At 43.7% G+C, this 22,894-nt stretch overlaps 1 protein-coding gene across 5 annotated transcripts in view; it reads left to right on the top strand.

Moving 5' to 3' along the window:
• The window catches only part of SGCD (sarcoglycan delta), a 511,873-nt gene that overhangs the window by 177,467 nt on the left and 311,512 nt on the right, over positions 1–22,894 (top strand). Inside the window, exon 1 of one of the 5 annotated variants that reach the window (XM_039484133.1) lies at positions 5,057–5,171. The exons of 3 other annotated variants lie outside the window; for them this stretch is intronic. The gene's annotated coding sequence lies outside the window, so the exon portion shown is untranslated. Of the gene's footprint in view, positions 1–5,056; positions 5,172–22,894 lie in introns of those variants that run through there. One more of the 5 variants, XM_039484135.1, reaches the window with a different exon arrangement.

The following is a 22,894-nucleotide window of genomic DNA, read 5'->3' as shown; positions in this document are numbered from 1 at the left end:
GACCTCTTCTGAGCAATTGATGTCACCCCCAGAAGATTAGTATAGTACAAAGCAGTGGATAAAGCATGGGATTGGGAGCAAAGGGACTCCTGAATTATGATAGATAAGGCCGATATATGTGTTGACATGCACAATGCTCACACTTACATTCTTCTTGCTTGTGCATCCAAATACCCAATGTACATGAGGGCTCGTCTACATGGCGACTTACTGTCCAGCAGCACAGGGTGTGAATCTATAGCGCACCTGTTTGCTGCACTGACGCATCTGTGTGGATGCTGCTACAGTTCAGCAGTGTGATGGACTCTCACTGTGCTGTAGCAGGGTCCACATGGGTTGTGACTCCATAGCAAGCTGGTGTGTTATAGAGTCATGCTTTGGCTTGGTGCACAGTAATTCAACATGTAGACGTGGCCTGAGCAAACCTGGTGTTAGGCTCTCTCCAGTGTGTGAATTTGGACAGACACACTGAACTTTAACATTTAGCTGTGTATACTGAAACCACTATAAGAATCTGTAAGCACACTGATTTAAGGTTCATTATAGTAACAAAAAAAGCCCCATAAAATAAAATTCTGATTCTCCACCAGGGATTCCTAAAAGGTATCTACTTCTGCAGCTTTATGCAGTACAGAATGTCTATATTTTTTTAGTTGAATTCAGCCCTGAGGGTGAATGTGTGGCAGCCAAATTAACATGATCGTCTCTAAAGGCTCTGAATAGATTGCAAATCTTCTTTTCAAAGAGTGCTGCAACAGTATTCATCTGAAGGCTAATAATGGTGACACTGTTTGGTTTAAAAAAAAGTCTCTTCAATAACAGTATTTTTACTAAACTATGTATTCCCTCGGTTAGTAAAAGTGGATTAGCTATATAGTCAAGTAGTCTATAAAGAGCAGCACATTCATGCCAAACCTCTAGTAAATGACACAGTAGCTCTTTAAACATGCATAAATACTGTCCCAGATCTGTGAAATAACCCACACAGGGGAGTGGGAAATCTCTGATTTCTAACTCAGTCTGTTGTGTCCTTCTGTAGGGAAGGGTTTGTCCCCTGAGGAAGCGGCTAAGAGTTTCACCCCTTACTCCTGTGGATTTTAGGGATAGATTGAAGCTAACAGGCAGCAGCTCCCTGCCTCTGCTCTGCTGCCTGGTTCCCCCCCACCTTATTTAATTGCAGCCGCAGGTCAGTAAGGGTCTTGTAGGAATTGTGGTGCCACAGAACCCCACACCTGTCCCTATCTCCAGATCCTTCCTCTCGTAGTCATTGCACTGCACAGAAGGGGGAAACAGCATGGGTTACTTTCAGGTATGACCTGGGGAAGGTCTGCAGAAACCAGCAAACCTCCTGTCCCTTCCCAGAGACAGTGCCTAAGCTCAGCAGAGCCCCCGTGAAACACTTCCTCTGGGGTAGGGAGAAGGGAGCATGTTCCAGAAGTGGCACTTTTCCCATCCCCCCCCCCACTTCCTTCAACTCCATCAATGATCTGCCGAGCTGCTTCCCCACACTCACCCGGGGGGACGGAAACCAGGGACCCCAGTTGTTTTCTAGTCCTTATGTGCAGAAATTGTTACTTTTATTTTTATAGCTCTTCTAAAGCAGCCAGCTCATAGCTGATGAATTAGAATAATTAAACTCTGCATTTACATAGCCCCTGCTATCCAAGAATCCCTGGTGCCCACACCCATGGTTAAGATTGTGTCAGTATTTGAGAGAAGCCATTGCTGAGGCATCTGCCCTATCCAGCGTGCTGGAACGGCTCAGTTTTGCGCTCCCTCACTCCACAAGTACCCATGCTGGCAATGGGAAGAGCAGCCTCCATTGAACTGAAACACCCCCTTCATGCATCTATGGGAGGGAGGGAGTGGCACCCTGTATCTGTCCTTTCCAGTGCACCATCCAGCATCGCTGAACTGGCGCATCAGGGGAAGTAACATGCACCAGATGTAGGGTTGACATAGATGACTCACCCCCTCCTGCCCCAAGCAAGACAGGCACAAAGGAGCAGATGGTGATTCTTAAGGGTCCATCTGCACTGCACAAAAAGACCTGTGGCAGTGAGTCTCCGAGTCAACTGGCTTGGGCCCCCAGGGCTTGTGCTGTGGGGCTAACGATAGCAGTATAGATGTTCGGCTTGGGCGGGAGCCCAGGCTCTGCAGCTTGGTGAGGGGAGTGGGTCTCAGAGCTCAAGTCCCAGTGCCTATTTTTAACCCCACAGCATAAGACTGAGTCAGTTGACCTGGGCTCTGAGACTCTCTGCTGTGGGGCTATTTTTGCAGTGTAGACGTACCCTCAGAGTCACCATCTGGTTCCTGGTCTGCTCCTGTGGCATAACTGTGCACTGTCACGTGCCCGGGCTTGTGGGTAAGTTACAGCTGAGCCTGAAATAACCAAATCCTCAGCTGGTGTAAACTAGCCTATCTCAATTCATTGCATTTACGTCCGCTGAGGCCAGTTTACATCAGCTGAAGATCTGGCTTATTTTATTGTACAATACATAACACAGCTTTAGTTAGTCATAGAATTTTTAAAAAAATCCATGGCTATTTAGTGCTGCTAATACTGATCCTGATCCAATTCCTGTGGCAAGTAGTGGCTGGTGGAATCTCTAGTGTCTGCTGTTTGCAAAGGCTGGTTTGCAAATTATACTCCCAGATGTTTAATGATGTGTGTGCAGATTGTGTTGTTTGGTGTCTTTGGATAATACATGGCTCTTCTGAAAAGATGCAGAATAAATTAAGATAAAAGATAGATTATTCTTGACAGAAGAATATACATAGCTCCTGGCAGCTGATTAGATCAAAAAGCAGCTGTTCAGCCAAATTCCAAATTTTAGGGAAAAAACTTGTCAAAAATGTTTCACCTCCCCTCCTTATTTTTGAATAAAGAAAATGTTGCTTGTTTGTGGGTAAAGTTGGCCAGATTACAGAATGATCAGTATAAGGATGATGATTGCTCTGGAAATTTTACAGTGGGGCTGATATTAAATTATCTGTTTATGGAGCAAAAAGCGATTATTGAAAACAAATAGGAGAACTTGTGTCTCCCTGTCTGGGGAGGTTCCCTCTGAGGGTATGTCTACACAGCAACTAGACACCCACAGCTGGCTCGTGCCAGCTGACTTGGGCTTGGGTTGTGGGCCTGTTTAACTGCTGTGTAGATGTCCGGGCTCAGGCTGGAGCCCGGGCTCTAGAGCCCACTGAGGTGGGAGGGTCCCAGAACTCGGGCTGCCGCTGAAGCCCAGACATCTACTTTTCAATTAAACAACCCTGCAGCTCGAGCCCTGCGGGTTTTTAATTGCTGCGTAGACACACCCTCAGAGTATCTCTACCTCTTCTTATAGAGCCTGATCCAAGACCCATTTATTTATTTTACTTAGCGTGTGTATAGTCGTGTAGCCAAGCAATGGCCTCTGCAGTGGTGTGATGCAGTTCTTCTAGGCCACCGCTGAACCTAGTCAGCAGGCATTCATCGACAATGTGTGTCATCGTTTGTGTTGCGCCGCAGCTGCACAAAGGGCTGTCACGAAGGCCCCAGCGATACCGGTTGGCTGCACAAAGACCTTGCCCGGTCTGGAACCTTTTCAACAGGGACCATTGGCGATGGGGCAGGTCAAAGCCAGGCGGGCAAATTGTAGGGTTGGCAACGAGGGACTGGCTGGGGATTATAACAGATCCATTCCTCTCACCAGAGCGTTTCCGCCCTAACATCCTGGTGTGGCGGATGAGACCATAATGGGCGACGTGATGGCAAACGTGCAGCTGGTGGTTTAAAGAGGTCATTGTGTGGCAGCAGGCTTGAGTTGGCGCGTACTTTCTCCAGTAATGTGCTAGTGGCAACCTCTCATCTGATATGAGGAGGAGCAATATTGCTCAGAACTGGGAGCCATGGGAGTGGTGTCGGGTGCAGGGTGCTGGAGATGATACGCAGGGGAGCATGTAACTGTGTATCCAGTTTGGTGTGTGATGATTGACTCCAAACTGGTGCGCAGTGCTCTGTCACCGAACACGAGGTGGCAAGAGCGACATCCGCAAAGTTGGAGCACGAGCATGACGAACCTGCCAGTTTGCGAAGAAGATTGTTGCACGTCTTAACTTTAGCTGCTGTCTTCTTCAGGTGGGCATGTTAACTCAGTGTGTGGTCTAAGGTCACACCTAGATGGACTGGTTCTACTTCTTGCTTCACCTTCTGACCATTCAGTTCTCGGGTTGCGCTGGCCTGATGAAGATGGAACAAACTGGAGACTGTTTTTATGACGCTTGGCTGGAGGCGCCTAGTTTTACAGTAGTCAGCTAACTTTATCATGTCCCGGTTTAAGGTGGCATCAAGCTCTGGAAAGGTGCGAGCCTGGGTAACACAACAGATATCGTCTGCGTAAATGAGCTTTCGTGACTCCACTGTTGGCAGGCCACTGATGTAAAGGTTGAACCGGGTTGGAGACAGCACAGAGCTCTGGGGTAACCCTTTGCTCTGTCGTCTCCAAGCACTCGTCTTCTCCCCCATATGGAGTCTGAACTGCCTATCATGGAGGAACAGTTCAACGACACCAGTGACCCAAGGTAGCAGGACCCGTGATACCTTCACGAGCAGGCCAGTGTGCCATACCTTATTGTACGCCGCTGTTAGATCGATGAAAACAGTGCCTGTTTTCAAATTTCTCTGGAAGCCATTTTCAACACATGTGGTCAGCGTGAGTACTTGATCACATGTGCTACGGCCTTGGCGAAAGCCGGTTTGGTCAGGGCTCAGAATTCTCTCCACGTTGGGTAATATGCACTGTAGGACCAAGCACTCCAGTGCCTTGAAGGACACCGACAATAATGATATGGGATGATAGCTTGATGCTTGACTTGGGTCCTTTCTGGGCTTTAGGAGGTCAATGACTTTTGCGGTGCCCCATATTTTCGGAAGCCCCCCTTCACTGATGATCCTGGTGAAGAATTTCACAAGCCAAAGTTGAGCATTGTGGGAGGGGAGGGGCAAGGTTTTTCAGGAATTCTGGAGATATGTTGTCATAATCCGCAGCTGTTCCACACTTGATGCTGCCCAATGTCTGTTACAGTGGATGGTTCTGGGCAGCTTCTGATCTGGTGTACACGTTTCAACATACGCCGTTCATTCCTCACTTGTTTTCACACCTGTTTCTTCAAAGGTGCTCCGGCCACTTTAGGTAGGTGTCTGGCTACCTGGTTGGGTGTCACTGAGGGTCGGCAGAGTGCAAGTGGCTGCTGCGCTGCTCCAAGGCATTGGCGCTGACTCCAGCATTTGCAGTTGGAGTGGGTAAAGCTCATTATCTCGGTTGTCTCCTCCCATCTGGCTTGGCGAGCAGTGTCCAATGATGGTCAGTGACACCTGGGTCACCAAATGCCTCATACTGCTCGAGCAAGGCAGCGCTCTCTTCGTCGAGACAGGGGATGTAGACCGGGCGGCCACCGCATGGGATGGCTCCTGCAGGCTGCTGTGTAGATAACAACACCACAGAAGTAACGGTAGATCTTGTTTACCAAGAACCGTTGAAAATCCCATTGAAATCAGTGGAAAGCCTCTTGTTCATTCAGTGGGTTTTGGCTCATACTCTTAATCTCTGTTCTCACAAAACTCCACACATCCCGGCAAGTCTCTGATAGAAAGAGGAGATGAAAGTCCTTCAAGACTGTGAGACTCATCCTTAAAGCAGCTGATTGAGGCTGCCATTGAAGAATAGTTTTGTGAGAGATTTGCAAAATTAGGTTCAACCCTGCAGTGATTTATGCCCATGCACTGTACTCATTTGAGTAATCCCGGTGACATCACCGGGATTAAGTCCTCTGACATTAGAGAGTCAGGGCGCTAGCCGAGGATTTGGGAAAACTAGGTACAATCCCCTGCTCTGCCACGGACTTCCTTTGTCCAAGGTCACAACGTCCGAGGCATGAGGTTTAAGTGACTCTCTGTCCACAGTTCGCCAACTGTACAGAGGAGTTAGCACTGCCCTGCCTCACAGTGGTGATGTGGTGAGGGTAAATCAATTAAAGATTGCTAGGCGCTTAGATGTTCTGGTGACGATGGCCATATAGGTACTTAAAACAGATGAAGTTAATTAAGCACATAGAAGGAACACAGGAGACAAACTGGATATATTTTCAGCCAGATGGAGTTCAGCTTCATTGTTGATGGATGGAAATCTGAATCTTTGTACCTCTGAATTGCGCCAGCATCTGAGCAACAGGCACTAAAATACAAGCATAAACCAGATTATACTTCTGAAAATGTAGCGCAGTCTTTCAATTTCAATAAAAAAAATCCGAGGCCTAAAGACTGTCTTACACACTAGCTCGTTGCAGATGTCAGTGACTTTTGCAGCACTACAGAGGATGTAACGTTTTCACATGAACAATCTTAGCGTGAATAATTTCTCTCAATGTTATGCCTCAGACTCTTCTGTAATTACCAGGCATGCATGGCTTGCCCTAAACGGCAAGTTGTACTGGGAAGTTCTAGCAAAATACCTCATTCACATTTGAGTTTCTCTCTTTCCTTCTTATAGTATCCTCAGGCAATAATGTGATCCAGGACAGATTAGTTGCATGCTGTTGCTTTTTTGTGAAGGTGTTTCCAAATTCTATTACACTGCAACAACTGATAGTGTTTATTACTGTGTGCCTTCCTCTCAGGGTTGTTTTTCTTTCTTTTTCTGTGAAGACTAAGGCTGATTATCTTTATCATTCCATCTAAAGATCAGTATCTGGCAGCCTAATTTCACTAGCTGAGTATGAATTGTGGGGGCAGCTGTTATCTAAGCTAGGTGCTATAAATAAATTGGACGGGCCCTTTTAAAGCATGATGAATAGTACATAAGAGGGCAATGGGGTGTCTGGCTAATGGAACTGCACATGTGCCACCACTACCACAAGCAGAGTGGATTTGATTTAAATCGTGATTTAAATCACTAGTCAGGAAGACTCAAAATCATTAAACATTTATAGAAAAAAATGATTCATTTAAAACCTGGGTTTTGGTGAATAAAAAAAACAAGTAACAATTTTGACATTTTAATAATAATTTCACTGAAAAATGTCATGAAGAGGATGCAGTCTGGAAAAGTCAGGTTATTTGCAAAATCTTTCATTTTAGAAAAAAGCCCATTTTCCAATTTAAAAAGAAAACCAAAAAAGCAGTCTTCAGTTGAAAAATATTGATCAACTCCAGTGAAATTTCTTATGCAGCGACGGTGCATTATAATGTTATCAGGGATCTTGCTGCTGCCCAGACCCCTTGGCTTTTGGATACATTGACTGGATTCATCCCTGAGTGACGTACATGAGATCAGTGAACAAATCAGTAGCAGTGTCATGAAAACAGCATATATAATACCTGCACGGATGAAAAGAGAGAATAGAACCAAATAAAGATTCCTTTAGCCTTTACATTCCCGTGGGAAAAGATACTTTGTAATATATTTTTGTTTAAATCATTCAAATCAGTGAAGTTTTTTTCCTTTTTAACTGTCATTTCTTTCATTCAGCAAAAGATCAGCATAGCTCTGTCTCTTACTCTGTAAATTTTTTTTTATAAATAAAATAGCCCTTTTAAACAACTAGCTTTTGGAGAGTTGATTTTTCTGCATGCCAAGATGGGACAGGTAGGTAGTGGTTTTGACAGTACACCTCTACCTTGATATAACGCTGTCCTTGGGAGCCAAAAAATCTTACTGCGTTATAGGTGAAACCGTGTTATATTGAACTTGCTTTGATCCGCCAGAGTGTGCAGCCCTGCCCCCCTGGAGCACTGCTTTACTGCGTTATATCCAAATTCATGTTATATCGGGTGGCATTATATCGAGGTAGTGGTGTACTATTCTGGTAATCCATTCACATTATCATTTTATTTGCACTACACTGTATTCATATAAAGTAAAATGTTAGAAGGTGCAACTCTCTTTACTCTATGAAAACATCTGAAACATTTGCAAAGGGTCCTCTTAGGATCTTGGCATGGAAATATTTCCTGTTTCCTACATCCCCCTTCTTTTAATGGAACTGAGATTGATCTCATTTTTCAATTTGCCTAAGGACTGTGTTAGCCAATTCCCCTTTCACTAAGAGCTTTCTAACAAAGTTAGGAATGCTGTAGTGTGATGAGATCAAATCCCACTAATAAGAAAGTGAATATGCTTTCACAGCTTGCTTCAGCGTTTTAGATAATGTGTCTGGACATAACATACTGTTGTATTAATTTAGATGGAGTGAATAATCCCAAAGAGTTAAAGGTGTTAACGTGACTTTGTTACTGTCCAATGTTAAACAATTTTAAACAAGGTTCGGAGACCGTAGCCTGCTTAGTACCATGGCAAACACACTATAAAATTCACACCAAAGGTTAAAAATTGCTTGAAATGCACAAAAGGGAGAACCCCCCCCCCCAGATAAAGAGTACTGAAATGGAACTTCAGTGATTATGCAAAGCAACCTTTATTAAAACCTTTTAAACTCCCTTTTTGAATACAGTGAATATTGGTTTTTTATTTAGTTAAAAAGCCCCTCTGAGTGGTGAAGAAAGGGCTTAGTTTTGTTATTCGATTCTGAGTTGAGAATGATTGTCACTTTTTTGCGTTAGACAGAACAGTCGGACACAGAAGGGAGGGAAGAGATAGGACAGTAAAGATGGGGGAAATACAGCCGTTGTTGTTGTTGTTGTTGTCAGGATACAGGATGGCTGGTCAGTCATGGACAGATGCTTTGGGTTGACAGGTTGACCAACAGCTGTTGCTCTAGACCCTGGCTAATCTCCCCAGTCAGGGATATTGTCTGGCTGATTTGTGAGGTGTGTGTCCTTCACTGCGTCGTCTCGGGCTGAGCAGAGCTTGATGGGCTGTCTCACCTCCCTGTGCCGTTGCTTTGCTGTGCAGTTGATTTCAGGATTAGGAGAAAAGCTGAGAGCGAGGACAGGAAGAAGGAGGATGGGTGCAGAAAGGAGCACATGAGAGAGGGCAAGACCAATTAGGACCTCCAGGGTATAATATTGGGGTACTCGCTAGTGCAGAGACCATAGTCAAGTGTTCCCACTGGAATATCAGTGATCTGGTGTCAGGGCAACAATCCTTCTGCCACAGTTGCGGTGATGGCAAAAAAAATTTTTTTCCTTCCCCAGAGGATTTTTTTTCCCCAGGCCCCCAGAAGGGTGATGGGTGAAATAATCTGTCCTCTCATTATTCTGTCCATCTATTTGGCCTAATTTTTTACACCAATTTTAGTTCATTGATTTCTCATCCTCTATTCCTCTTGTTCACTAGGCATGATTTGAACGCAATCCTTGAGTGGAACTAGTAGATGCTTTCTGTTTAAATCAATTCAGTCATTCTGTCTCCTCATATCTTTTCTTAAATAGTTTTCTACAACAAAAGGTTGTAACAATTCATGAACCTTTACCCACTTTTTACCAACTAGACTAACAAAAAGTAGGCCTGCTATGCCTCAGTTATTACAACAGTGCTTCAAAATGCACGCTGCTCTGAAATCCAAAGTGAATAGCTTTTAATTTCCATTTTCCCTATTTTTTCTTTTATTTAGAACAAAAGTAAGTGACGCTGCTGCAAGTTTTGCAGCTCATTGCACTACTGCTATTAACTAGCCAGTTCAACAGGGCGAGGCGGTTCGTATTTCCTCCCAAGAGTTCTGTACGCTCATTAATTGCTTTTGTTGAAAGTCTTTTTTTAAACTCTAGAAATAAGTTTGTGGAACAGATGCTTTCTGGGTGCTCTGTGTTCTTTCTTTCTGCGTGAAATTTATCAAAGGACAACACAAGACCTAGGCATCCCGTAAATCTTATATAAACGGATAGGGGCTTACTCCCTTCATCTTCCTATGTGACTTTCCTGTTTCTTCAACCTTATGTCACACTAAGTTTTGGTACAGCAGCAGTCCTAGCATCTAAATGCTAGACAGTCTATCAGCATATGAGCTTAGTTTTACCAGTGATTGGTGTGTAATGCCGATAACTTTTTCTGCGTCTAACACAAAGACGATTTCTAATCATGCCTGACAGGAGAGCACTGAATGTTGTCCACGAGAGGTTGGAGTGCAACATCACTTTGGGGTTTTCAAACTGATTGCCGTCACTTTCTCTCCTTCTAAACAGTCATATTACTCTTGTTGATATTAAAGAACATTTAATACTGAAATAGAATCGTACTTATAAAATAAATGTTTCGAGCCAACTTCTCTGCTGATGTAATTAGGATTGACTTCCATGGGACAATTTGCATGCTTAAAATTAAGCATGTGCTTAGGGTTCAAGAGGAGCTGCGGCCCCACGCCTGCCGGGGACAGAGAGCACCGGAGCCCGCAGCCCTGGAGTTCTCTGTCCCCGGCAGGCGTGGGGCCACGGCTTTTCTCCCCTGCTGGGCACTGGGCACTAGGCGGCGCACATCAATGCACCGTGTTGGGGACCCCTGACTTAAACTGACCGGCTTGAAACCCTGTTATACCGCGACCCCGCATTTATCACGATGGAATTCTTTGGACCCCGAACATCGTGTTATAGCGGGGTTTCACTGTATGTCGGTGTTATGTTAATGACTCAAACGTACGTGGTGGTTTTTACAGCATGTGGCCCCAGTCAGAGATAGATGTTAAAGCAGTTCTAGTTGTTATCCAAACCAAACAACTATCCAAAGACAGTCTAAGGGTCATAAAGGAAGAGGAGCATATAAATGTAAGACTCAATGTAAAGGGCATATCAGTGACCTTATTTTTGTTTTCCTTGAAGACAAAATAAACCAGAATGTCAACATGTGTTCCCAGTTCATTTTTTTGATTTGATAACATTCAAAGATCTCACTCTTTGATACAATTATTAGTCTGATTAGCTAGCTTATTAGACCCAGGAATATTATTGTACACCAAGCGATTTAATTAAAATGCTCTACTGTGCAAAATCATGTGTGCATCATTGGTTCCTTAATTCTCACCAGCCATGAATGGAGAGTGCTAATTGGATGTGTAACTTTAGTACTGTTGTGCTGATACTTTCTCTTCGATTGTGAGTCTGGCTTTTATTCATCTATTCATTTATTTTAAATTCTGCCTTCAGATATGCACACACAGTTCCCATTGAAATTCCTAATCCTTCAATCCTCACCTGGCATAAATCGATGTAGTTCCATTCTCTTCACTGGAGCTGCGCCAGTTTATACCAGCTGAGATCTGGCCCTTGTTCCTTAAAATGTTAAACTCTCTAATTTGACTTTCACTTACTAGCTAATGACAGATACAATTAAAATTCGACATTAGGAAGTGCATAGTAGCTATTTTCATCTCACTTATTCCCACATTCCTGTAATTCAGTCGTGCATGAGTAGGCAGTTCAAAATTAGACCCTTCATGTTGAGCCTTGTTGAAACAGGAAGATATAACTTGTTAAAAAGACAATACTGAATTATTAATTGGTTTTCTAAATACTCCATGGCTCAGAGTAATATTAAGTACAACAGCTGTCTACGTGATTACACTGATGCCTACTATGTTAGGTGTGCACTAGTTGTGAAATTCACCACTATGTAGGGAAAAGGCACAAGGCCTGTGACCTGCTCAAGTCCCATGTAAGCCGTATTTTGAGCACTCCCAAAACAGGGCTTACATGGGCGGAATTGCTTCGGTTCGGCTGCTGTTCGGCTGAGACCAGCCTTTCATGCTGACCAATATTGTCTCATGGTTCCTTTGTATTTTCCTGTCTGTCTGTATCCATCTGTTGTCTCTTGTCTTATACTTAGATCGTCAGCGCTCTGGGGCAGGGACGATCCACTGCCCAGCACAGTGTGGCCCTGGTCAATGGCTGGGACTCCTAAGTACTATGATAATACAAATAAAAAATAATAATAACCCTGTTTGATTGAACCTTCTGCTTGGGGCAGGGATGAATTTCAACCTGGGGGAACCACACACAAAGAAGGGGATCACAGCTGACAGCTAACTTTATCAGTGCAGTTCTTTCCTGTCGCTCACCTGACATATTGCCATGGAAGGCTCTTTTGGTATAATTATGTTAGCGCACAAAATGCAGGAAACTTGATGGTAAAAATAGCTTCCCTAAATTTTATTTTCCCCATATGGCAGGAGCCCAGGAAAGGCTTGGCATTGTGATGGCAATCATTACACACATTTAATAAAAGCGATTGTTTGTTGGTTAAATGTCAGTTGAATATTAAAATCATATTATTAAAGATGAATCAGCATGTAATGTGTAGGCAGCTGCTAAATATGTTTTTAATCAGTTTTCTATAAACACACAGTACATCACTTGGTTCTATTAAATATAAATTAATTGAATAATTCAAGTTTAGCATAATTAAAATTGCAGCTTTGGCAACCTCCCTTTAAATGATTATTGCAGACACTGCAAAGCAGTCAAGCCAGATACCTGAGACTTTGGCTGCTGACTTGTCACTAGTTAGTCTCCCTTTCCTCTTTTTGCGAGGTGGCTGTGGTGAGAATTAGAAAATCTACTGCCTCTGTTGATACCGATATTCCATGGTTCAATTGGTAGCTGCTGCTGCTACTGTTTATTGAAGTATTGTGTGGACACCCCAGTCCCTGATCAGTGCTAGGCGCTATACGCTCATATAACCAAAAGATAGGGAAGGGTTTTGGCCACTTTTCTTCAATAGTGCAGCATGGCTTAGGGTATGATGTGTTATGTTTTTAACCCTGATGGGTGTGACCTCCACCAGCATCCTCTGATAGACCCGTATCTTTCCTCTTCTCACCTGTATTACAGGAACACAGGAGTGGGAGCTGGGAAATCTGATTGGTTTAATCCAAGCTCTGACGATACTGTATGGAACCATTGGCTAATCATTTAAACTCTGCTGCGGTTTCCCCATCTGTAAAATAGTGACTAATACTGGGGACTATAATACTGACCGTAGCCAAGTAAGATGGGGGAGCTAATACTTCCCTGCCTCACCAGTGTGGTGTCTAGATTAATTAGTTAATGTTTGACAATACCGTGCAGATGAAAAGCGCTGAGTGGTAGTGTCATGTTATGTGTGTCCCACGAATGTTGAGGGAATATGTTTGAGAAGCTTCCTACTTAATGAAAGCCAAACAGATACTACTTACAGTGTGTGTAATGAAAATGTAGGCGTTAACGTGTGATTTTCAGTGTCTTGTAAGGAGTTCCAGATAAACAGGCCAGAAGCGCCGTAAGCTCCCTGGAAGGCAGAGGAGGGGCTCCGGCACTGAAACCATGGCCCTACCCTTCTTCACCCCTTCCCCCGAGGCCACAGCCCGGCTTGCTCCTTTCTGCCCCCTCCTCCCTGTCACTCTCCCTTAAGGTAGGGTGACCAGATGTCCCGTTTTGAAAGGGACAGTCCCGTTCTTTGGAACTTTTTGTTATATAGGCTCCTATTACCACCCCCCCACTCCCCGTCCTGTTTTTTCACAGTTGCTATCTGGTAATCCTACCTTAAGGCAGATAAAAAGTGATGGGGCCCTGGTCCTCTGCCTCCCCTTGTTTCGACACCCGCGACAAAGGTGCTTTTAGTTGTACTCCTCAAAGCTTATCATTGTCTAATTAACAAAAGTTGCCTGGCAGACATGCAAATTCATAATGCCCGGAGAGAATGAGAGAAACAACCGTAGGGCTACAAAGGTGAGAGAACTCTTTATTAATTCCATGTACTGTTTATCCAGTCCCTTGACTCAATCGCCTTTAGACACATCTACTGGAAAATCACTGGATCCTTCTCCTATGGACACCCTCTTCTCTAAAGCAATTCAAAAAGCACTTCAAATGCAAGTCGGTTCCTTGGTGAGAGACTAAGGCTGTAACTCCAGGGGAGGGATTCAGTGAACATGAGAGAAACAGTAGTTTAAATTATGAAGATGGGGCAATAAATCACTGCTCTATATTAGTCCTGACCTTTGTCTCAGGGACCTTTTTGTGTTGACAGAATTAAAATATTAATTTAGTTTTCTCTGAATCTCTTTCAGCTTCACTTTATATTTCTGCCTGAAGTTTTTATGGATTTTGTCACTTTAAAAAATGTATTCCTAGGAGCAGAGTTTTAATTATCTAATTTCCTTTTCCATTTAAGATTCCAAACTGAGTTTCATCTAAAGATAATATCTACAAGGTATTTGATCCACATCCAATGATCAGTCGTCTGAAGATATCTGTAGCGTCTATCACATACATTGGAGAAGGAACTTCAGAAATGAATTGCTGCCTCCATTCATTTTGATGTATTCCGTTTGAATGCAGCAAGTCAGGCAAGCAGATAATATCCGGACACACAACTGAAGCTGTGTCAGCAAGTGATCACAAAAGAGAGATGAGGGAGAGTTGTGTGGGATTGTGGGAGGAAGGAAAGGGGCAGGATTCAGAATTTACACTCTTGAAACTAAAGTTATAAAACAAGGAGAGCGTTTCCAATTTCTGAATCTTTTTAGCTATGTAGAGATTTAAAATCCAGCTGTGCTTAGCCAGTAATTACCCCTATGACCTAAAAAAAGATGCTTAGGGGTACATGGCTAGTTACTATGCTTCAAGCTAGGCTGTGAATCTACGGTGCACCAGCTTGCCATGCAGTAATGTCCTGTGTGGACACTGAACCGGAGCACTGAAAGTCCTGGAGTGCAGCTTGGTTTATTATTGGTGCAAGAGATTAGTGGCATCATGGAAAGATGGTAGGCAGTATAGCCTTTCCAACTGTGCATGGTGTGAGGAGCCCCAGGGAACCCTTGCCAAAGTCCTGCATATTTCAGGGCACCTCCTTTGAGTGCCTGCCCCTCCATGTGCCATTCTGTCTCCCCTAAAACCCAACATTGGCAGCATGACTATCTCAGTGGCCATGCGTCTTTTGGCTGCTTAACTAGTGCTCTGCATTACTTCCCTTACGGCAGCTGTTCCCCAGAAAACGTCAATAAGAGTCTCCCTGTATTCCATCTTTCCCAGCCTGCCTGTGGATCTTGATTAGCTTATTGGTGTGTGTGTGTACATGCGCACACACATACCAGTGGATGTGTTATGTCTGTGTGTGAAGAACTTATTGAGGAGACACTATGTTAAGGAGATGAGCTTTGCATTTAGTTGTGAAACCAGCAAGACCCGTGGTCACTCTTATTTCCTGTAGTGGCTTCTGTAGCCTAAATCCCGCTCTTGTGACAATTCTGTCTCCCCATACATGAACCTCCCCCTATTGGCTATAAGCCTCATTGGCGTAATGGAATGCAGCTGTTGTGAGCCATCGTGGCCAGGAAGAGTGAAGTGATCTCTGGTAATGAGGGCCAGTCCTGTGGAGTCAGGACTGGACCCTGCATTCACTGGCGAGCCAATGCAGTGCATAGAACGCTGGGGTTATGTAATCATGGTAACCTGTGCTGCTGTACAAGTGGCTGCTGCATTTTGTACCTGTTGGAGCTTTTCAAGGTGTCTGGTTTTGTTCCTTGATACAAGTTGCCCAGAGGTCACAGATGTGGGCATCACCATAGCCGTGTCTGTCTTCAGGAGCGTGAGTGTGATCTTCTAGCCAGACACAGGTGGAAATGTGTTTTGCTGTCCTGGTTCTTAGGACATCCAGTATGGAGTAATCCACTAGGCTGAGAGATGACAATCTGAGCGTAGGCGTCTTTGATAGAGAAAATGAAATTATAGAATTGCAGAGGAGGCAGGTTGTTCAGTGAGGTACTTCGAAGAATCACTCAGAGTGTAATGGGTCCACGTTTGCCTGCAAATTGTACCCCACCAGATGGGGCTGCTACGGTACTGGCTCTGCTGCCAAACTCTTGCATATGTCTTCTGTCAAGGTAGCTATTTTCACAGTGCAAATACAAGCCAGTCTGTTACATTCTAGAGATGGGAATTCCATCCCATCAATATTAGAGTCCTTAAAAAAAAAAGCCGAGTCCAGTAGCCAAAGACACGTCTGTCTGATGCAGGCTTAAGCAGTTGGGCAGTGTGGAGTGGTAAGCAAGTCCCACATCTGGGAATGACATCAACCAAAGCCTCTGGTTGTATCGCTTAGTGTCTGCTGGTGGGGAGAAACTCTGCAAGTGTATGTTCTCCAAGAAAGACAAATTGGAAATCTCTCCTTTGCCTTTCTCTCAACTGTTGTCAGTGCCATTTCTCCAACTCACCGCAGTAATGGAATTATGTCTTTAACGGAAGTTATTCTAGAAATTGCTGCAGGTTTGTGGTGGGTTCTTTGTTGTTTTTTTGTTTTTGTTTTTAAAAAAAATACAATGTTGGGACTGATCCCCAGGTTTCACAAATATAATACCACCTTCAAGTAAATACATCTAGAGAATGCGATAACTGTGATTTCAGAGTGACAGTAAAAGAATTGCTTTTTAGTTCTAGGCTTATTCATGCCATTTTAATAGACCGTAAGGCTTTTATTTCACAATAGATGGAAAATGAAAATATTACCACTCATGTGTGAAATAACAGTTGTTAGTGATCTTCTCCTACCTGCTGTGTGTGATATCAGAGACAGGCGCAGCCTGTGAAAATGGGAAAAAAATAAAAAATTAGGGAGAGAAAACAAGGAAGTGAGATGAGATGAGATGCAGAGCAATGAAACCATTTTCAGGTTAATACGACTGCACTGGCTGTGAATGCTTCAGTTACCACCAGGCTACTGTGCTGTTGAGGATGCTAGATTTTATAATCAAGAAAGAGGATCAATTTAGTAGGAAAAAATACATACTTGAGATATGCTTTTGTATGTACAACACTCACTAACAAAGGAAAACCTCTTCCCCTTTTGCCCACAAGATATCAAGACAAGCATGAAGCTGAAACTCCTGAAAGCCTCCACCAGCTCCCTCTTCTCTGCTGCATATTCAAATTCCTTGTCATTGGGTAACATTTTCTGAAATGTTTTAGGCACTTGGGAGCCTAAATCCCGTTGACTTTCAATGAGATTTAGGCCCCGAAGTGCTTAGTTCACTTAGGTGCTTCTGGAATGTGTACCCCTTGTCTTCAGGGCCCCTTGTAGGAGCATAGAAATTCGCAGACTGGATCAGAACCAAAGTTCACCTAGCCCAGCATCCTGTCTGTGAAACAGGCCATCCCCAGCTACTTAGAGAAAGGTGCAAGAACCACCACAGAAAGCAGATGTGGAATAATCCGCCCCCAATTAAAATCTCGTCCTAAACCTTCATATTTAGAGGTTGTTTTAAAATCTGAAGCATTTAGGTTTTACATCCTGTCTTCCACAATTCCTTTTTTATTAGCATTAGCTCATAAGTTCCTGGATATCCTTGATAGCTATAGAAATGCCCCTTCTCTCTTTGAGTTTTGCTAAATTTATCCAACTTCCTCTCCCTGCTTATGGGACCTTTTACACTCTGAGTCCCTGCCCCTACCTTCTCCATTCCACCAGTGAGGCCAGCCTCAATACTCTGCCCACTTCCTCCATAATCATCTCTTGACTGTTTTCCACAGCACCTTGTGTGGGTGAGGCACTGGTACTCCAGCCCAATAGTCTCCCTTCATTCAAACGTCTGCCATGAGGCGTGTAAGAAATGAGCCAAAGACACTTTTCTGCATAAATAAATAATATACAATTGTTGTGCCGTACTGTGCCATCCCCCTCCTTACAGCTTGTTACCCTCTTGTTACGTCATGTCTGAAACTACACTGGAAGCGCAAGGAGCCTGCCTTCCTGTTCATGCTGTGATGGGCCTGGGACTCTTGGGGCGCTCCACATGAAGAACAGTCGTTGTCATGCTGTAGCCGACTAGTGATTTCTTTATATAAAGTAGCATCATGAACGGCATGTAAAAAATGGATTAAAATGATGGTGATTCCTCACTGATTTGCATGAGGCCATTTGAAAGCGTCAAGGCACTGCCAAGAGTTGCAAGCTGTTTACAGATGAGTCATTTCTCAGCCCAGTGCTGCAATAAGCAGCCTCTGGTATAGAAAATGGCGTCCCTTAGGACAAACCAGATGTTAAGGTTCCAAGTTAAGCTGATGAGAGGAAGGGCATTCTGAGTTAAGGCTTTTGCTCTGCTTTGATGCAGCAGTTCTAGAAATGTGCCGGCTGTGCTTCTGGTAGGTTTGTCCTCAGCACTTTGCAACAAGCTCTCCTGTTCCCCCTACTCTAAATGAGTGAGAGAGACTCAGGAGTGCCACATCATCATCTGCTTATAGGGGTAGCAGCTCAGATCCCAACCCCGCCTTGGAGTTGCAGGTGACACCTCTGTGACTGTCCCAATGCTCTCCGTCCTGTGCGGAGCAGGATATCAAGTTTAGGACTCAAACTTGGATCTCTGTTGGCAGCTGTTACCATTAATAGTTAATGTGTAGAGAGCACGCTGAATACATAACACCCTATGTAAGTGCTACGTGTTATTTTATTATTAGGCTACTTGTCTGGTCTGTTCTTGGCTCAGATTATCACATCCTCCATGTGGCTGTAGCATATTGGCACAGTACAGTACTAGGAGGTTAGCCGGAAGTGACTAATATCATGGCGAATACACGGCACTGAAACAAAGCCGTCCAGTGGTTCACACTGTGGAGGTATTGTTCAAATACAGCAGACCTTGCTCGGTCCTTACCCAGAGCTGGATTGATCCCTTGCTTAGATCCCGAATAAGAGGATGGAACATAGCTTCATGTCCCAGAGGATCCCAGGGAAGGAATTGTCATAATTCCTTCTCTAGTTCCCCCTTGCTCCCAGCAGGCAGTAAGATGTAATTTACTGGGTGCAATTTACTTCCTTCTGGCATCAGCTCAGCTCCTGACTGGAGTATTGGGAGGGAGCAGTCATTGCTCCACCCAATTGCTACCCCTCTCCTTCCACACACTCATATTGGGAAAGTAGCAGCCCTGAATAGTCTGCTGTCCTGCCCCTCCCCCCCGAGACTCATGAGCTGTCCATGCATTGCCGAACCTTGGGGTGATGTCATATGCCACTTTATTCACCTGTGTGGCCATGCTGGGCTGAGGTACAAATGAGCCTTCAGGACAAAACTCTCTGAATAAGAACTGTTGAATGTCTCCCCTACAGGATGGTGTACCGAGCACTGTAACAGTACCTGAACTGTGTGCATCTATCATATGGATGCAGTGTTGGTCTAGCTGTGTTGGTCCCAGGATAGAAAAAGAGCTCTGTGTAAAAGCTTCTATTTCACTAACAGAAGCAGATATTCTCTCATGCACCTCGGCTTTTTCCATCATATGGAGCCATTCCTAGGTGATTATAGCACAGCAGAAGAATCAGATGTTCGGGCGTAAAGAACTCAAGACTTAAAGTCAGTGTCATTAGTAACTCTGCTATTTTACTGTGCATTTGGCTTAAAACAGCAGAATGGAACAATGCAAAGTAAGACGTTAATGCCATTTTCGTTTCACTGGGGGAAAAAAATAAAAAGCTAGATGCTAAATTGAACCTGACTATAAAAACATTTAAAACAACCAAAACACTATTATATTTCTCCAACCAAAAATTCAGAAACAAAAAAAGTCGTAGCAGCCATCCAAACAGAACAATGCTTTCAAATAGTTCCGCTCAGATTCAAGGAGGCGAAGCACAGAGTTTAAAATGCAGACGCTGGTGAGGCCCTTTCCCTGAATGCCGCAGCTCTGTGTGAGAGTGTGCTGCATAGTAATGTAGGATCAAACCACGCTGGGTGGCATTTACACAAAGCTTTCCTTTTCTTAGCTTAGACAAGCTGAGTGAATGTAGCATGCGAAACATTCCAAATTCTAGTAAGTATAAATGGGGGGAGGGGCTGTTTTCCCATTCCAGGGCCCTTCTCTCCAGTTACATTCACGTTCATCAAGGGAATGTCCTAAAGGCACGTGTTGGAATTATGTCTTGTTGTCTTTGTACAGTGTCTGTTTAATGGTTGGCGCAATGTGGCCTTGGCCTTGACCTTGTGGTGGCTTCTTGTTGCCACAATTTAGATGTTTCTGAATATATCCTTATGCTCTGTTTGACCCAAGCCTTAAGCAAGAAAAACAAAAGAAAATAGGAGAAGAGCTCTACATTAACGTGGCAGTACAGATTCAAGTTCAGGAATGCAGGAGCCTGATCCAAAGTCAGTGGGAGTTCATTGACTGCAGACAGTGAGCTTTGGAATAGGGCTCTGGTCCCTGCATGGCTTTGATTCTAACTCCACCTGGTTGTAGTTACTTAATTAGGCAGGAGTGCGTATTCTCCACTTTAATTAAGACATTATTCGTGTAATCCATTTTTTCTAAGTGGAAGTTTAATAAAATAATTGGAATGACACGATGGGCATGTTTAGATAACCCTCCTGTTATATAAAGTGAGGTTCTTCAAAGGAAACGTATTGCAAGGTGTTCCTTAAACTTTTCTTTTGTATTACCCTCTGGATTACTCTGATATCTCCGTTCTTTGATATGTTAATGAAATATTTTCCTCGATCAGGACTCACTGCTCCAGTGCTTAAAATTTTTTTGTTAGGAGTTAATGCCCATCCAGCCCAGTTTTACTACTTCAGAACGGGAATCCCCTTTCTCTAACTGTATTTCTTCCCTTGAATGGAAGCCTCACGTTTTTATAGATTTTTTTTTTGGTGTGTTTAATAACACTTTTAGCTTTATACTAATATTTGTTGAAAATACTTTCCTGTTACCCCTCATTTATCTAAAAACAACTGTAAAACAGGATTTATTTTACTGAGTTATTAGGTTTGTTTATTTTTGGATTGTTTTAGGATTATTTCAGATATGTGAGGATTATTTTGTTTTAGAAATGTATATCAAAGCCCATCAAGGTAAATGCAATATGCACAACCCTAACCCCACCCTTAGTTAACATTGAAATGACTATCCTCCTTGTCAAAGGCCCGGATTCAGGAAACCATTGCTATTCAGGAAAACATTTAGGCACATGTTTAATTTTAAGCACGCTCTTAAACGTGTGCTTAACTGCTTTTATGGATTGGAGCCTGGGTCAGGGGCATTATCCAGCAAGATTTCAGTAACATCAGTGTAATATGTGCTAGTCTTAATTAAATGGTGGATAGTAGTGATGATATGCACAGCCATTATTTGAATAGAATGAACTATATCTTCAAATCCCTGCTTGCCATTGTCCCAGAATCAGGAAATCTGCAGCAGTTATCTGGACCCAATCGTGCAGTTTTCACAGAGGCAAAATGTTCATTGAATCCCCTGGACTCGTGTCTGAGGACTGCGGGGCTAGGCGTACGTGGTGCTAAATTACAACAATCTAGCTCTAACCCTTTTCTTATTCAGTACTACGTGAAATCCCATGCTGTCACATGGGTGTAATTTGTAGGGTGTAAAAAAGTGAAAAATGTCTGAGAACTTAAACATTGGACAGTAACAGACATCACAAATCCCAGTGATGATTGGACCTGGTGATATTTTAAACAAAAAGATGGCTCAGCGATGCTTTGCAGCTGTTTTCTTTCCTTCACACTGACTCAACAGATATTCTAGGTTCAGAGTGACAATCCTGGAATCTTACTACATAGATCATGCTGCAGGAGCAGTTTTATTTTTGATGCTTTGAAATTATTAAGGAAATAGGTTTAATAGGAGCTTTGGTTATATTTACAATAAAGCTTCAGTCGCTCTTGTAACTTTTTAAATAGCACTGCAAAAAATGTGCTGGCACCAAAGCGAAAATGTTATTGGTCGATGTCTTCAGAGCATACAATGCCCCTGCGCAGACACACTAATGCAGCAGGGCCTCATAAAAATTAGATGAAAATTAAAACTAATGCCTTGTAAAGAGAAGCACGCAGGAGGCTGTAATTTAGTAGTTCACTGCCATGTGCCCCTTATCTCTGTAATAACACCAGTAATCTGGTATTATTACCAGACTTAGGCCTGGTCTACACTAGGACTTTAATTCAGTGCACCACTCTGTTGACGCTTTTCCTGTCTATGCAGAGCTCTCCAGCAGAGGAGTCCGGCAATCCAGAATAGAGAAGAGGTCCCCCATGGGACTGGACGGGAAGTCCAGGATCTGATCGCTGTGTAGGTCTCTAAAGCCATGAAAGAGAAAGGATACAGCCGCAGTGCCGCGTGAAAGTGAAGGACCTAAGACAAGGGTATCAAAAAGTCAGAGCGCGCGGGACGCGCCGGAGCCCCCCCCCAGACATGGCACTGCATGCCATTCTAGGTGGGTCTGCCACAGTGCCCCACCAGTGACGGTGGACTCCGAGGACGGAATAGACAGTTCCTCCTGGGAAGATGAGGAAGGGTCCTGACAGCCAGGATCTCTTCATCACCCTCACAGAGATAAACAGGGAAACATTTATTTTTTTAAGAAACAGGGATATATATAAAAAATAGAAATACTATATAAAAATTTTTAAATATGAAACTATACAAACAGCAGGTCTACACATATAGGAATGGAGCAATAGTCCTCTGGGGATAGTTCAAAAAAGCTCTCAGAGAGCAGCTGGAAAAGCCTCAGCAAGAGGTTTCTTGGGAGAGGTGCCCATGCCATCCTCAGGGCATGGCAGCGTAGGGTCCTGGTCTGTGCAGGCTTCTGTTAAACATCGCCTCTCTGTGTGCGCCCCTGCGCCCAGGGTGATGGAAGTGCTGCATCTAATTAGTGGAATTAGTGTACTGTTACTATTGTGCATGGTAGACTTTTACTTTGCATAAGAATGACCTCGCAACAGAGTTTTACTTTGCATAAGAATGACCCTCGCTTAACAGAGTTTTACTTTGCATAAGAATGACCTCGCACAGCCACTTGTGGCAGGCCTCAGAGGAAAAGCATACAGGGTCTTTCATCTTTTCTGCTTTGCACATTGCCTCCAGCAGGAGAGCACAGCTAAGCACTAACTGATAAGCACTCTGTACTGTAAGGCTTACCAGGACTTTGTGCAAGAGGATGCAGCTATCTTTCAATCTCGGACTAGTTCTGAGATCTCCTGAGACTTGGTT

This window comes from Mauremys reevesii, linkage group 8, assembly GCF_016161935.1.
Source record: "Mauremys reevesii isolate NIE-2019 linkage group 8, ASM1616193v1, whole genome shotgun sequence".
In the NCBI taxonomy this organism is placed as follows: Eukaryota; Metazoa; Chordata; order Testudines; family Geoemydidae; genus Mauremys; species Mauremys reevesii.
The sequence above is the reverse complement of the archived record's forward strand: the minus strand, read 5'-3'. Positions and strand labels throughout refer to the sequence as shown.